General features: G+C 43.4%; 1 pseudogene across 1 annotated transcript; it reads left to right on the top strand.

Annotated features, from left to right (window-relative positions):
• The first annotated feature begins 7,831 nt into the window (after positions 1-7,831).
• LOC147449898 (phosphoinositide phospholipase C 5-like) lies at positions 7,832-12,252 on the top strand (annotated as a pseudogene). The gene is made up of 8 exons (XR_015189563.1): positions 7,832-8,391; positions 9,298-9,488; positions 9,757-9,892; positions 9,977-10,117; positions 10,356-10,732; positions 10,853-11,117; positions 11,264-11,317; positions 11,460-12,252. The product of XR_015189563.1 is annotated as a phosphoinositide phospholipase C 5-like (transcript).
• The last annotated feature ends 1,873 nt before the right edge of the window (positions 12,253-14,125 follow it).

Below are 14,125 nucleotides of genomic sequence, written 5' to 3'. Positions count from 1 at the left end.
CGGTGGCCTTCAATGTTTTGGAGACAAAGACCACGGAGGACTTGATGAAGTCACTTGACGACTTCTACGAGAAACCATCGGCATCCAATAAGGTATTTTTTATGAAGTACTTGTTCAATCTAAAGATGACAAAGAATTGTTCAGTTGCAGAACACCTAAATGACTTTAACACAAACATAAGTCAGCTTTGATCGGTGAAAATCAATTTTGATGACTAAGTCCGAGCTCTCCTTATACTATCATCTCTACCGGATAGTTGGGACAGCCTTGTGATGGCTGTAAGTAATTCTATTTCTGGCACAAATACTCTTAAATTTGATGATGTTGTGGGTGTTCTCCTAAGCGAGGAAATACGAAGGAGAAGCACAGGCGAATTATCAAGTGATGCACTGTCAGTGGAAACAAGAGGAAGGCCTAAGGAGAGATTCAAAACCCAAAAGGGTCGTGATCGCTCAGGACGGAGCAAGTCACGCACAAAGTCAGTTCTTGAATGTTGGAACTGCGACAAGAAGGGCCACATCAAGAAGGATTGCTGGTCCAAGAAGAAGAAGGATACCGAGTCTCAAGACAACAAGACAACATCGGAGGCCAATGTGGCAGGTAAAGTAGAGCAAGATGCTCTAATTCTCTCATTAGACAATGTGTCTAATTCCTGGATAGTAGATTCCGGGGCTTCATTCCATGTGACACCACACAAGCAACATTTCCAAGATTACACCAAAGGTAATTTTGGGTATGTATACTTGGGAGATGATGAAGCTTGTGAGATTGTCGGCAAAGGTACAATTTCTATCAAAACTGCTAACGGAAATGAATGGAATCTTAAAGATGTTAGGCATGTTCCTTCTCTTCGGAAAAATTTGATCTCTACAGGACAATTGGTCGATGAAGGTCACAACATTGCATTCAGAAACAAATAGTGGAAGATCTCAAAGGGACCTTTGGTGGTTGCCAAGGGAGAAAAGGTCGGTACACTTTACTTGTGTACTATGAGCACGCAATCTTCAACTTGTGCATCAACTACAGAAGTTGACAGTGCGGTGTGGCACTACCGGCTTGGGCATATAAGTGCCAAAGGAATGCAAATCCTTCAAACAAAGAAGCTTCTACCAGGTTTGAAAGAAGTGGACTTAGAGTTCTGTGAAGATTGTGTTTATGGTAAACAAAAGAGGGTAAAATTTCAAAAATCAGGAAATGAAAGAAAAAATAAAAAACTTGAGTTGGTTCATTCTAATGTTTGGGGTCCTGCAAGTACACCATCACTTGGTGGCCCATTGTACTATGTAACATTCATAGACGATGCAACTAGAAAAACATGGGTTTATGTCATGAAGAATAAGTCCGATGTGTTTTCCATATTTCAAAGGTGGAAAGCCTTTGTGGAGAATGAAACAGGTACCAAGGTTAAATTCCTCAGATCCGACAATGAAGGCGAATATTGCAGCCAAGCTTTTGAAAGCTTTTGTTCTAGCAATGGAATTCGAAGGCGAAGGACAACCCCAAGGACACCTCAACAAAATGGGATTTCGGAAAGGATGAACAGGAAAATCATGGAGCGAGCACGAAGCATGCGGCTACATGCAGGCCTACCGCTTGAGCTTTGGGCGAAAGCTGTAAGTACGTCTGTGTACTCAATCACTCGGTCACCCTCAACGGCATTGGATGGGGGAGTTCCAGAAGAGGCATGGACATGTAAACCGGTGAATTATGCATTTCTCAAAGTGTTTGGGTGTGAGACTTTCATGCACATAGATAGAAGCTTAAGATCAAAGCTAGATGCAAAGTCCAAAAAGTGTTTCTTCATTGGCTATGGAGAAGGTGACTTTGGGTATCGCCTATGGAATCCTGAAGATGGTAAAAAAGGAGTAGGGTTGTAATTTTTAATGAAAAAAATATGTACAAAGATTACTTGGAAAGAAAACAAACAAAAGAAACAGGTGATGAGTACATGGAGCTTGAGGACGGTGAAGACTCAAGGACTGCAAACGGTGACAATGTGCAACAACGTCAACCAAATGAGGAGCCTCAACCTATTCCCCGAAGATCTACAAGAGCAAGTAGACCTCCAGAAAGGTTTGTTCCTTCCTTCAACCATCTCTTGATCTCAGATTCTGCAGAGCCAGAATCATATGAAGAAGCTATGCAACATGAATCCAAAGAAGAATGGACGAAGAGCATGCAAGTGGAGATGGACTCACTACATCGCAACCAAACATGGGAGTTGGTTTAGTTGCCTAAAGGTAAGCGGGCACTTCAAAACAAATGGGTGTACAAGGTGAAGGAAGAAGAAGGTGGGAAGAAAAGGTACAAGTCTAGGCTTGTGGTAAAAGGTTTTTCTCAAAAGAAAGGTATTGATTTCAATGAAATATTTTCTCTTCTTGTAAAAATGAACTCAATTAGGATTGTCTTAAGCCTTATGGCTGCTCATGATCTAAATCTCGAGCAAATGGATGTAAATACGACATTCCCTCACGGTGACTTAGAGGAGGAAATCTACATGCTTTAACCAAAGGGGTATGAAGTAAAAGGTAAGGAGAAAATGGTTTGCAGATTAAAGAAGAGCTTGTATGGTTTAAAGCAAGCATAAAGACAATGGTACTTGAAGTTTGATCGATGGATGTTGGATCATGGATTCACAAGATGCAACTCGGATCACTGTGTCTACACGAAGAATTTGGGAGATGGGAAATTCATCATCCTAATGTTGTATGTTGATGACATGTTGATTGCAAGTGCTAACATGCAGGACATCAAAGACCTAAAAGAGGAGCTGTCTAAATCTTTTTCAATGAAAGATTTAGGTGCTGCAAAGAGGATACTTAGTATGAAACTATCAAGGGACAGGACGAAGAAGACAATAAAGCTATCTTAAGAAGATTACATCAAGAAGGTACTAGAAAGGTTTGCAATGCAAAATGCAAAACCAGTTTCTACACCTTTGGCTGGTCACTTTAAACTAACGAAGGATATGTGTCCAAAGACACAAGAGGAGATAGCCTATATGTCTAAAGTTCCATATGTTGCAGTGGTAGGTTCTCTAATGTATGCTATGGTCTGGACATTGCACATGCAGTGGGAGTTGTGAGTAGGTTCATGGACAACCCATGTAAAGAGCATTGGCAAGCTGTGAAGTGGGTACTTAGGTATCTAAAAGGGACAACAACAAATGCTTTGTATTTTGAAGGAACTAATATTTTTCTAGGAGGGTATGCTGATGCAGATATGGCAGGTGACAAAGATACTTGAAGGAGCACTACTGGCTATGTGTTCACGGTTGGAGGCATAGCAGTAAGCTGGGCTTCAAAGCTGCAGAAAGTGGTCTCACTTTCTACCACGGAAGCAGAGTATGTAGCAATGACGGAGGCAAACAAAGAAATTATGTGTCTTTACAGATTCTTAGAAGAGCTTGGACTCAAACAAGACAATTGTGTCTTGTACAGTGATAGCCAAAGCGCTATCCATCTTGCGAAGAACTCAGCCTTTCATTCAAGGACAAAGCACATTGAGGTGAGATATCACTTCATACACACTCTTTTGGAAGAGGGACAGCTAAAGCTAGGAAAGGTGCATACAAGTGAAAATCCTGCAGACATGTTTACAAAGGTGGTCAACTAGGAGAAGTTGAGATTTTGCTCATCTTCAATCGGCATTCAAGGATAAGAAGCCAGAATGGAAAGCAGTCACACAGGTTTGGTTTGGAGATCAGTCTCCAAGTGGGAGATTGTTAAGTATGGAGCCTGATTTACCCTTGTAATTTTATGTGGTAAAAGTGCACATTTGTAAGGCCCCCATTATGAGGAGCAGCCATCGTGCGTGAAAGAAAATCACTCGCCGGAAACCAAAATTTTCACGGCCAAAAATGAGGGGCAACTTTAGGGACCTCGGGGGCGGAAGCCCCCGAGATTTTTCTTTTTCCTTCACCGAATATTCCTTTTCGCTGGAATATTATGACCGGACGGCGGCCGGAAAGTGGTCGGAAAACAACCGGTCGGTTGGCCGGTGGCCGGTGGTCGAAAGTCAATGGCCGGTGGTCGGTGGCCGAATTCAAAAGCGGACTTGTCTTCTCAAGGGCGGCCACACATGGGCGGATTGAAGGGTCCAATTTGGACTTATCTACACAAGGGCAGCTACATGTGGCTGCCTCTCATGAGAGAGGGCAGCCCTTTTGGCCTATAAAAGGAGGCCATTTCTACACACATTTCATAGTGTGAAGTTGATGCAACAAGGTGAGTGTGAGGTGGTGAGAGTGAAGCAAGGTGGGAGCTCCATCAAGGGTATAATACCTTTGTAAACTACTTCTTGTTTTGAAGTACTAAAGCCATTGAGTGGCTGCTTTCCTGTGGACGTAGCCCACATTGGGTGAACCACGTATATCGTGTGTACTCTCTCTCTCTCTCTCTCTCTCTCTACTCTATAATCTCTTGTATGTGAAATCTATCTCTCTCCATTAAGTAATCTACTCAAATATCTATTTAGCTACGTCATATTTCCTAACATGGAGGACATCCTAGATGTTTTGAAGGCGGATCTGTGTTTTCGAAACATGGCTACTTATTCACCTAGAAATCAACAATACTGCCATGAATAGTCTTTGGGATATGCAAGGCGTGATTCCAAACTCCATGATACGATAATATCGTCTTACAACCAAGGTTTCAATATCTCCAAAAAAGCATGGCGCTCGTCATAGTGACAAACCCTCACCTCCCTGAACTCTCCAGAACTGAGAGGAAACCTCTACACTGTGTACCTATAGAATTTACCATCATTGTTAGGCTCACTGCCACTCGTGCTAGCATTGAGCTTTGGGCATTCGGCTTTGGTGTGCCCTTCTTCATTACAGCTGAAACGTCGATTTCCCTTTCGTACTTTAATATAGCTCTCTTTTTTTTTGCAATTTAGACTCTCATTTCTTTTCAAATGGTCGCGGTTTTTTAATCCAACGACCACCTTGGTCAGTCCTTCCCCCCTGCCTCTCACTATGAAAACCCTTTCTTTTCAACCCTGACCCCTTTTTCTCTTTTTTTTTTCTAGCTCTACCTGCCCCATCTTGCGCACCACGGCACTTGATATCATCATAATTTTGTGCGTATATGATCCCCTCATTTAAATCCTTCGGCTGAAGAGGCTCAACGTACTCAAGATAGTCGTTTATGAGGCCTCTCTTGAAGCCCCACAAAAGTTGGAATGCATCGATTCCCTTTTACTTGAGTATGATATCTTTGTAGTCTGAGATGTACTGAGTTAGGGACTTGTTCTGCATTGAGCACTTGTCCCATAACTCCCAGTTTCTCTCTTTGCTTTGTAAGATCTATTTTTGAAACATTATTTTGAACTTTGCCAAGAGGCAGAACGAGTGGTCAAACTATCCACCACTTGTATGCCTTGCTAGTCAATAGGAAACTAGTCTTTATGGGTTGCACAAGTCTAGGCTGCTTTTGCAGTGTAAGAATATCTAGCCACTTCGCTAAGACTATATTCATAGAATCCTTGCTCCTCTCCCTTTCCTCACCTCCAAAATTAGTCAATTTGAAATCCTTGAGTAGATTCAAGGCTATCTCTACAAATGGCCCCGCACGTGCATTGGCATGGACCCCCTCGTAACCACTGGTGAAGCTACACTCATTCGTGCCACGGGTGCCCTTCTACTTGGAGGAAGAGGAGATGCCACTGAAGTGGCTGTCAACGCGTCTAGGCATGTGGAGATACTTTGTAGTATTATAACTACATTTGGACTTTTCCTAAGGTGGTCAACTTAGCATTAAAATATTTGAATATCTTGCTAGAGATCTCCATCTCTGTAAGAATGTCGGTAGAATTGGCCAGGTCATACTCATCATCATCATCCTCCAAGGATTCCTCGTTGTCCCCCTCGGCGATGCCGATCTCCATAAATTGTGGCTCATTGTCCAGAGGTGGGTCAACAGGTCGGCGGCCTCTACGGGCACACTAGGTCCAAAGGCAAGGTCTACAACCTGGAGGGTGTTGGGCGGCGCTTCTATGGACGTTGACAGACTTCTCAGGTGGTGAAGCGCTGGTAGCATTGTAAGGATCAAACAACATGCCACGGATGGCAACGAGGAGGTTTTTAGGGCAGGCGAACAATGGTGCAAACGGGTAGATAGGGTGGTGCTTGCAGGTGGATGGCGAGACACGGATAGGCGGGTTTGAGTAGGCATGCAACGGTGGTGTTCATGGGCAACAGCCAAAGGTTGGATGACAATCATGAGCTCTGCTGTTGTTGGCGGCGCATGTGTCCTTGTGGAACTGAGAGAGAGGGCAAGCAATGTTTTCTGTTTCCACCCCCCCTCCTCGTGGGTTGACCTACAAGATACACACACACACACACACACACACACACACACACACACACACACACACACACACACACACAGAGAGAGAGAGAGAGAGAGAGAGCAAGCCGTGAAGTACCCCTCTATGCAGATATAGCGCTCTCCTCTTGCTTTTTGTCTTCCTCGTTGAATTTTGGATACCCTTATCCACTCAGCTTATCCCCCTTAACCCAATAGTTGGGTGGATCAAAGGATAAGCGGGCTTGTTCACACGATTACTCTCTTATAATGCCGCTACAAAGAACTATCAAGGGGAGAGGGTTAGGCCTACTGTTCATCACTTAGGCTTGAGAAGAATGAGGCTTGCCCCCCATTCACGGACCATTTCTAATGTGTGGCTTGTTGTCCTCATTGGTCCGACCGCCCAGGCACTCCGATCGGGCGGTCTCCCCCTGAAGCCCGCTTTGTGACTAGTGGCTGGAAGGCGGTCACGACCTGTCCGTAGCCAATACATGCTACATGACATATACACATTTTACAACCATACTTGCTAATGACATACCAGCTCAAACAAGCAATGACGATAGCAAATTACTCCAACAGCACAATGTTGCAACATGACATAGAAGTGTACAAAAGGAGAAATTATAATGCTTCCACTCATGATGCAAAATTCGATATCATCTTTCGTCTAATAAGACAGAGACACCATTGTGGCACCGAAAGAACTTGAGAGACCTTGTTGCAATGGTGGATATATTGGAACTCCCATATCTAATTATCTTCACATTCATAGTTGATGAGGTGACAAATACAAGGTGGGAGGAAATTAATACTATCGAGAAATTAGCATAAGGATTCAACACAAGCTACACTTGTGGAGTGTGTCGTACTATTCCACCATTGCCCTTATAGCTTTTTAAGTATGTACATACTTGGAGGAATCAAAATCCTAGGCGAAGTGGAGCACCATCTTGTAAGGTACTAGATCCAAATCGAGGGTCACTGCATACAGAGAGTGTAGATTTAGATAGATAACTTCTACATGCACAGAATAATAGATAACAGAGTGTTGAATACATTGCCTCCTCCCCACCCCTCGTCTATAAATGACACGGGGTGTGAGTGGAGGGATCGACGGTAGGGGTGCACAATCGGCATCGCGTGGCTTTTAGGCCGTCGGATCTTCGCAACGGGGGGGCAAGATTAATGTCGTCATGGAGTCGCTTTCTCTGCAGTGGCGCACGATAGGCGGGTTGGATAAGGTTGTGGAGTGCGGGCGAGGAGGTCGGGGGTTCAAGGCGCGACGCTCGACTGGGAACCCTAGATCTTTATGCTCGTTGATGATAAATCAATGGTGGATTAAAGCGGAGCGGTCACTCGACCCCGTGTCTTTTATAGACGAGGCTCCCCACCCTCCCTTAGACAAAGATAGGTTTCAAGTAGCCAAACTGTTGTTATGCACCCACCTGTCTTATATTGTGAAAGGCCACAATATTTGGAGGAACACATCTACCATCAACTCCTACTTCGTCGACGTTTGATTTTAGCAGTCAGGACGACCTTGAACTGTCTGTAAACCCCTCTCGGGCCCGCCATCCGCCACTCTCATTCTCATGCGATGACCACATAAATAGTCAACGAATGCCGGCGCTTGAGACGTGGAGACGGTGGAGTTGAACAAGTCTCTCTCTCTCTCTCTCTCTCTCTCTCTCTCTCTCTGTGCGCAATTGCAATTTGCAATTGGCTTCGTGCCTTCGTCTTTTGAGACCAAAGAAACGTGGTCTTGGCAGCATAGTAGTACTCCTCCGAGAGTCCCGAAAGCATGGCAGCAGTGCCTTGTAGATGCATTGAGGCGGTTTTTGCAGAGCATGCACATGGCAAAGATTTCATGGATGCAGCAGACCTGGCTAAATTTCTTGCCGCAAAGCAGGGAGAGCAAGGGGCTACCATGGATTACTCTGCCTCATTGATTTCTCATTTCTATGAGACATCCCAAATTCAGCCAAGCTTGGGTTACGATTGTTTGAACATTAACGAATTCTGCCTATTTCTATCGACTCCCAACCTCAATTCCTTGATGGAGATAACAGCCAAGGTAACTCCACTTGAACCCCCTTCTTGCATTGATCTCTGCGGTTCGGCTGGCTGAGAAGCTTCTCTACTCATGGGTTTGTTCCTCACATGTATGTTTATTCATTACACATTCAATTATAAATGCACACATTCCTGTGTCTCTTACATACATACATACACGCATGCCGCCCCACAATGCCTGCATGCTAATTCTGGTCAAACTACAATCAATATGAACGTTATTGGGTGAAAGCATGAATGAGTGATACACATTTAAGGGTGGAAAGTTGTTTTTCAATAGCTATTTTCAAAAAAGTGGGGATTGGCAAAATTTTTACAAATCAATTCTAAATTGTGCACCAATTATAGATTTAGATTCTCGTTTTGAAGAGTTATCTAGACATATATAACATGCCTTATATTTTTTTCATTTTGGTCAAAAATAGCTGTCCTTGACACAACTAATCTATCTACCCACTCACGCTTTCACCCTATTACATTTTACTTTGGCTAGTGGCCATTAGTTGGTCAGACCGAAGATCACATCAGCCAAAACTTGAGTGAATAATACATACACTAATTTGAGTGTGGAGACTGGCATTAGCCAGTACAAGATGAAAATATTTATACAATACCTTTGCACGAACCACCACAAAGGAATTTAATGGCTTGAATATGCAGTTAACATAGTGTGGATGTGCAATAGTCCTGTGAGTTTGCAACCTTCAATGCTATATATGTGTGTGTGAGAGAGAGAGAGAGAGAGAGAGAGAGAGAGAGAGAGTTGAAGGAGCGGGGGAACTTCATGCATTCAAGAATGAGGAGAGGTCATCACTCTTACAAGCACAGATGAATTAATGGCGCCTACTTTATTAAAACTAAATGAAAGGAGAGACATTTTGATCAGTTGATTGTTCATGCATGGCAGCCTACTCACGACATGACCGCACCCTTGTCGCATTACTTGATTTATTCAAGTCACAACTCCTATCTCACTGGAAATCAGCTCACCTCTAGTTCAGGGACGGCTGTGATTGAGAAAGCACTGAAAGCCGGATGCAGAGTTATTGAGCTTGATTGCTGGGAGCGTGAGGGTGAGATCATGGTGCTGCATGGACAGTAAGTCAATTCCTGTACTATATATGTTGCCGAGTCAGTTTTGATTCATCTGTTCTCTTACAAGGGTCTATCACTCCGCAAAAATAAAGATGTGCCTGAGTGGTGTTTCCTATCGACGCCACTTGATTTGTTAAGTTCATTTTTGCTAGAAAGACTGGTTTCTCCTTGCAATTGTTGCATGAATCTGTACTTGCATGTCAATTTAACATACGTACGTACTTATAATTCACAACATGGCAAGTCTCACACAATTTCTTCTTTTCTTCAGCACCTTGACAAAGCCTGTACGGTTTGATGAGTGCTTGAGGAAAATTAAAGAAAATGCATTTCTGACATCAGACTATCCTGTGATAATCACACTTGAAAATCACCTACCTGTAGATCTTCAACAAGAGGCAACCAGGGTGGGTGAGCTAAATATTGTTTAACTACTATAGTAGCCAAAGTGAGCAATTCAGTACACCTTTGCTTGACATACAACTTCACAGATGATTCGAGACATACTTGAAGAGTTTCTCTTTGTGCCTTCACCAAATGAAAGCCCACCAAGGTTCTTCGCATCACCTGAGCAACTCAAGCACAAAATTTTGGTCTCCGACACCCCCCCTAAAGAACCTTTGGCAGAGCAGGTGACTTTATCTACTCAGAATTTTTTCCTGTAAAAGTAGAGCCGCTTTTCAACCTTACAAAGTCCTGCATGTCATATTGTGTAGGCTGCAATAGCCAACACCAGCTACATGCATTGCTTCCCTGTTGAGTCTTCTGTGGGGCTGAAGTTTGAATGCTATTGTATCCTACTAGCACCTTAAAATCAATGATGATCATGTCTAATGGCTTACTTACTTGCTTCTAATGTGTGACGGACAGCTGGTAACAAACCCCAAGGGAATGTTAGACACCTTCCCATACCTGGTACCATATCCACCGGGGCTAGAGGAGGAGGATTCACCCCCTTTATCTCCAAAGAGTAAAGCAATAGGCACCGTTAAGAGCATACTGAGAAGGATAGAGGTGGCAGCTGATACCTTGTTCAATCACAGGGATACTTCAATCCAGGAGAACGAGGAGACGCAAAGAGCAGGCGAGCTACAAGAGCTTATTTACATCTTTTCTAGAAAGGTGGTCGAAATTGACAACGATTCTGCTCCTGGACTTCCACTATCTGGAGACAATTCCATCATGGCCAATCTTAGTGAACCCCAGCTCAGAAAGCTTGCCAGGGAAGATGCAACTTCATTAATCAAGTGGGTGGTTTGCAATTAGTCGTCAATTCCAGCTTTTGGTAATAAAAAATCACCCGAAGACAAAAAGTTCAGCAGATAGTCTTTTCACCGAATATTATAGCAGCAATTTTTATTCCACAGGTATACCTACAACAACCTTGGCAGGATGTATCCATTTGGACTGCGACTCAACTCTTCAAATCCTAACCCCTATCTAGCTTGGGCTCATGGCTTCCAACTGGCAGCTCTCAACATCCAAGCTCAGGACCGTCCTTGCTAGATAACTCAAGCTCTATTCAATGGAAATGGGAACTGTGGCTTTGTGAAGAAGCCACCCATTCTTTTACCCACTAGTCATCTGCAAGGTGAAAACATTGCAGATATTCTTCCCAAGCTTTTACTTAAGGTAAGTACTGATAAACCTCAAGCTCAGAAAATGCAGACTTACCATCTTGCTTATTATTATATCAATTCGCAAGACGACTAATTAATGCAATTGACTACATTACAGCTAGCTTATACTCTCATGCATGTACAAATTGAATCATGCAGGTACGAATCCTTGCGGGAGTTGAGTGCCCAAGGAGTTGCAATTTGTATACCAAGGTCACACCTCCACCTTCAATCCTAATTTATGAGGCGCATTGCTATTTGATTAGAAACCGATCAGTGCAGGCTGCAGGGACCGCTACTCTTTCGAGCTTAATGGCTTTTTGCATGTTGAAATAAAAAACGCACCTATTTTCAGGTTGCCATTGACGGGTATCCGCCAGATAAAGCCAAGAAGAGGACGGACATTGTTCCACATGCTTCTGAGAATGATGATGCTGAACCACCAAATTGGGAGCTTCAACTGTTTAAGTTTGTCATCAGAGGTAAATACCGTCTTCCTCCCACTATATTCTTTGCCTTGTATGATACAGAAAAGCAGGGGCGCCCTCCATGTGTTAGTAGATAATAATTAGCGGCAATGATGAAAATAACTAGGAGATTCTTTGAATTCTTTGGGTCATCTCCTAATTAGTGCAGAGGAAGGGTTCATGGAGTGTTTGTCAGTGCACCTTCTCCAGGAAGCATGACAGGGAATGAGCCCATGGCCTCATATTTAAAGGCCCTAGGCCCAAAAGCAGTTTACATGAAAAGTGTCACAAACTGCTGACGTGTCAAGTCAGTGAAGAACAAAGCCAACCTTCAGATCATGGCCGAGGGGCCTAAACCCTAAGAAGAACAAGCAACAACAGAAGAAGTCCTACCAACTTATGGGGACCCCGTCCGATGGGGCCCAAGTGACCTAAAGACATTAAAATAAAGCAGGACCCACACACATACACATTGGACTGATGACGTGGCAGTTGTACAGACAACCCTAAAATTCCGTTGATAGTGCTGACATGGCAGATTTTCGCAAAATGCGCTGACAGTGTTGACGTGACAGTTGTACGGTTTTTTGCAAAACGCGTTGGCATGCGCTGGCTGCTGACGTGGCAGTTGTACGGATTTCCATGTTTTACGCTGGCCTTTTTGTCACAAGACGGACACCACGTGCCAATAGAAAAGAACAGAGTGAACAAACTTTTAGCACTTCAATAACTACTAAACTGAGAGAGAGAGAGAGAGAGAGAGAGAGAGAGAGAGAGAGAGAGAGAGAGAGAGAGAGACGACACGAGTGGCGGAATTTCACCCCAGAGAGTATTGGCCCCAAACCTTGGCGCCCGTTTCAGTATTTCTTTATATTGCATCAACACAGTACAAACCAACCGGTACTCCAGACTCTACACCTTCTCGAGGAAGCATGCTAGAGAATGAGCCCATGGCCTCATATTTAAAGGCCCTTGGCGTGAAAAGCAGTTACAATGAAAAGCTTCAAACTCAAAAGCAATTGGCCCCAAAATACTAGCGCCATTTTATGAAAAAAAAAAAAAAAACATTTTTACAGAGCCAATCAATATGATTTTCTCGACGACAAGGGCTTTTTACTCTCTAATCTGAATGCGCCATTGATCCATCTTCAGCCGAAATGTCTGCAAGGTATCTTGCAGGTCATCCACCTAATCCTTCTTCACAACTTCATTCATAACATCCTTCGAGGCGGTCCATTCTTTTGTGGTTCTCTCATACCAGTCTCGCAGCTCCGCTACTATCTTAATATAAAGCTATGATCACTAGGATCAATATACTTTGGGTACAAAGCTGGGAAGAAGCGAGGCAATTCTGTCTCTTTAGTAGGTAGTGCATACACTAAGACTGAGGAATGTAATACAAACACTATGAAATTTATTACAAATTGGTTCTCTTGCTGCATCATATTTCTAGTAATTTGAACCAAATGATAAAGACTTTTGAGGTTCAACTCCTGCTCTCTGAGAGACATCCTGGTCTTGGGTCCTTCACTACTAGTAGCATTGCTCTCTAGTAACATCTTCACCTTCTGATCAAGGACTCTTTTGGCAATTTGTAGTTTGACCATCATATCCTTAATCTGAGTCCTGATATCTTTTATACACTTGTATGTAGGTTTGTCTCCCAGTAACATATGTAATTGTAATCCCAGGCTCCTAAGATTAATTGTCAATGGATCCTTTACATGCGGGTTCACAATGATATCATCATTAGTTAGGAACCACTCTGGTACTCGGTCTAGTACTTGGTCTAGATAGCTTATCAGCTATCAAGTCCTCATTCATTCTTCTAGCCCCGACAAACAACTTCTGAAATCTTTCTAGATCAAAATATAATGTCTCATCATGTAGAAACTCCTGAATCTGGGTCGCCATTTACTTTCTTAGTTTCTTGTTGAGTGCCAGTAGGTCAGTGGAGTACTTGGGATCCGAATCTGAACCTGAACTTGATTCTATCAAATCGATTTGTCTATGTCTCTCTGTTGATCTGCTAATCCTTTGTTGCCCGTGGACTGTTGTGTTCCTTGCTGGGTTTGCTATTGATTTTGATTAGACTGGGTGTCACGTGACACATCCAGCCCTATGTGTCCGTGGACAAGCTACAGCATGATCAGGGTTCAGTCAGTCCAGTCAGTCTAGATTAGAAGTGATCTGGCACTTTTGTGAGTCTATTCGTAGACCGTGCATGCCCAGTCACTTAGCATAGATGCATATCCTCTAGTTGCACACAGCATGAGCATCAGTATTCCCATCAGAATCCATTAGAATCAGTTAGGGAATTTTCCAGTGCATTTAGCCTATTTTACCTATTTTTGGCATTTTTCACTTATTAATTTAAGTGACTTTCCAAGAAAAGTAGGTAGGGCAATTTTGCTAAGTTTGTATATAAGCAAACCCAAGTTAGCACTCAATGGCAGAAGAGGCAGCAGGAGCTCCACGCTCAACAAGCAACTTCTCAGCAGAACCCCCCCGGGCAGGAGACTCAGCGTTTTCAACCAAGGACAGCCTGGCGTTT

The sequence above is a fragment of the Adiantum capillus-veneris genome, chromosome 10 (genome assembly GCF_014529385.1).
Source record: "Adiantum capillus-veneris isolate H3 chromosome 10, ASM1452938v2, whole genome shotgun sequence".
NCBI classification, from domain to species: Eukaryota; Viridiplantae; Streptophyta; class Polypodiopsida; order Polypodiales; family Pteridaceae; genus Adiantum; species Adiantum capillus-veneris.
The sequence above is the reverse complement of the archived record's forward strand: the minus strand, read 5'-3'. Positions and strand labels throughout refer to the sequence as shown.